This window comes from Chiloscyllium punctatum, chromosome 52 (assembly GCF_047496795.1).
Source record: "Chiloscyllium punctatum isolate Juve2018m chromosome 52, sChiPun1.3, whole genome shotgun sequence".
In the NCBI taxonomy this organism is placed as follows: domain Eukaryota; kingdom Metazoa; phylum Chordata; class Chondrichthyes; order Orectolobiformes; family Hemiscylliidae; genus Chiloscyllium; species Chiloscyllium punctatum.
This window is the reverse complement of record NC_092790.1, coordinates 21,882,500-21,885,748: the sequence shown is the minus strand read 5'-3', so window position 1 is coordinate 21,885,748 and position 3,249 is coordinate 21,882,500.

Genomic DNA, 3,249 nt, shown 5'->3' with positions numbered 1-3,249 from the left:
GGAGCACCGTGCACAGTTCCCCAGTCTCCACACCCACCTCAGTCAGACCCACACAAGGAGCACCGAGCACAGTGCCCCAGTCTCCACACCCCCCCTCAGTCAGACCCACACTCGGAGCACCGTGCACAGTTCCCCGGTCTCCACACCCCCCTCAGTCAGACCCACACAAGGAGCACCGTGCACAGTTCCCCGGTCTCCACACCCCCCTCAGTCAGACCCACACAAGGAGCACCGTGCACAGTTCCCCGGTCTCCACACCCCCCTCAGTCAGACCCACACAAGGAGAACCGTGCACAGTTCCCCGGTCTCCACACCCCCCTCAGTCAGACCCACACAAGGAGCACCGTGCACAGTTCCCCAGTCTCCACACCCCCCTCAGTCAGACCCACACAAGGAGCACCGTGCACTGTTCCCCACTCTCCACACCCCCCCTCAGTCAGACCCACACTCGGAGCACCGTGCACTGTTCCCCAGTCTACAGACCCCCCTGTTGGACCCACACAAGGAGCACCGTGCACAGTTCCCCAGTCTCCCCTCAGTCAGACCCCCACAAGGAGCACCGTGCACAGTTCCCCATTCTCCACATGCCCCTCAGTCAGACCCACATAAGGAGCACCGTGCACAGTTCCCCAGTCTCCACACCCCCCTCAGTCAGACCCACACTCGGAGCACCGTGCACAGTTCCCCAGTCTCCACACCCCCCTCAGTCAGACCCACACTCGGAGCACCGTGCACAGTTCCCCAGTCTCCTCATCCCCCTCAGTCAGACCCACACAAGGAGCACCGTGCACAGTTCCCCAGTCTCCACACACCCCTCAGTCTGACCCACACAGGGAGCACCGTGCACAGTTCCCCAGTCTCCACACCCCCCTCAGTCAGACCCACACAAGGAGCACCGAGCACAGTGCCCCAGTCTCCACACCCCCCCTCAGTCAGACCCACACTCGGAGCACTGTGCACAGTTCCCCAGTCTCCACACCCCCCTCAGTCAGACCCACACTCGGAGCACCGTGCACAGTTCCCCAGTCTCCACATCCCCCACAGACAGACCCACACAAGGAGCACCGTGCACAGTTCCCCGGTCACCACACCCCCCACTGTCAGACCCACACAAGGAGCACCGTGCACAGTTCCCCCGTCTCCACACCCCCCTCAGTCAGACCCACACAAGGAGCACCGTGCACAGTTCCCCGGTATCCACACCCCCCCTCAGTCAGACCCACACTCGGAGCACCGTGCACAGTTCCCCAGTCTCCACATCCCCCTCAGTAAGACCCACACAAGGAGCACCGTGCACAGTTCCCCAGTCTCCACACCCCCCTCAGTCAGACCCACACTCGGAGCACCGTGCACAGTTCCCCAGTCTCCACATCCCCCTCAGTCAGACCCACACAAGGAGCACCGTGCACAGTTCCCCAGTCTCCACATCCCCCACAGTCAGACCCACACAAGGAGCACCGTGCACACTTCCCCATTCTCCACATGCCCCTCAGTCAGACCCACATAAGGAGCACCGTGCACAGTTCCCCAGTCTCCACACCCCCCTCAGTCAGACCCACACTCGGAGCACCGTGCACAGTTCCCCAGTCTCCACACCCCCCTCAGTCAGACCCACACAAGGAGCACCGTGCACAGTTCCCCAGTCTCCACACCCCCCTCAGTCAGACCCACACTCGGAGCACCGTGCACAGTTCCCCAGTCTCCACACCCCCCTCAGTCAGACCCACACAAGGAGCACCGTGCACAGTTTCCCGGTCTCCACACCCCCCTCAGTCAGACCCACACAAGGAGCACCGTGCACAGTTTCCCGGTCCCCACACCCCCCTCAGTCAGACCCACACAAGGAGCACCGTGCACAGTTCCCCAGTCTCCACACCCCCCTCAGTCAGACCCACACAAGGAGCACCGTGCACAGTTCCCCAGTCTCCACACCCCCCTCAGTCAGACCCACACACGGAGCACCGTGCACAGTTCCCCAGTCTCCCCTCTGTCAGACGCACACAAGGAGCACCGTGCACAGTTCCCCAGTCTCCACATCCCCCTCAGTCAGGCCCACACTCGGAGCACCGTGCACAGTTCCCCAGTCTCCACACCCCCCCCAGTCAGACCCCCACTCGGAGTACCGTGCACAGTTCCCCAGTCTCTCCTCAGTCAGACCCACACTCGGAGCACCGTGCACAGTTCCCCAGTCTCCAAACCCCCCTCAGTCAGACCCACACTCGGAGCACCGTGCACAGTTCCCCAGTCTCCACACCCCCCTCAGTCAGACCCACACTCGGAGCACCGTGCACAGTTCCCCAATCTCCACACCCCCCCCTCAGTCAGACCCACACTCGGAGCACAGTGCACAGTTCCCCAGTCTCCACACCCCCCTCAGTCAGACCCACACTCGGAGCACGGTGCACAGTTCCCCGGTCTCCACACCCGCCTCAGTCAGACCCACACAAGGAGCACCTTGCACAGTTCCCCGGTCTCCACACCCCCCCTCAGTCAGACCGCACACAAGGAGCACCGTGCACAGTTCCCCAGTCTCCAAACCCCCCTCAGTCAGACCCACACACGGTGCACCGTGCACAGTTCCCCAGTCTCCACACCCCCCTCAGTCAGACCCACACAAGGAGCACCGTGCACAGTTCCCCAGTCTCCCCTCAATTAGACCCACACAAGGAGCACCGTGCACAGTTCCCCAGTCTCCCCTCAGTCAGACCCACACACGGAGCACCGTGCACAGTTCCCCAGTCTCCACACCCCCCTCAGTCAGACCCACACAAGGAGCACCGTGCCCAGTTCCCCAGTCTCCACATCCCCCTCAGTCAGACCCACACAAGGAGCACCATGCAGTTCCCCAGTCTACACACCCCCTTGTGAGACTCACACAAGGAGCACCATGCACAGTTCCCCAGTCTCCCCTCAGTCAGACCCCCACAAGGAGCACCGTGCACAGTTCCCCAGTCTCCACACCCCCCTCAGTCAGACCCACACAAGGAGCACCGTGCACAGTTCCCCCGTCTCCACACCCCCCTCAGTTAGACCCACACTCGGTGCACCGTGCCATGTTCCCCACTCTCCACACCCCCCCTCAGTCAGACCCACACTCGGAGCACCGTGCTCTGTTCCCCACTCTCCACACCCCCCCTCAGTCAGACCCACACTCGGAGCACCGTGTACTGTTCCCCAGTCTACACACCCCCCTGTTGGACCCACACAAGCAGCACCGTGCACAGTTCCCCAGTCTCCCCTCAGTCAGAC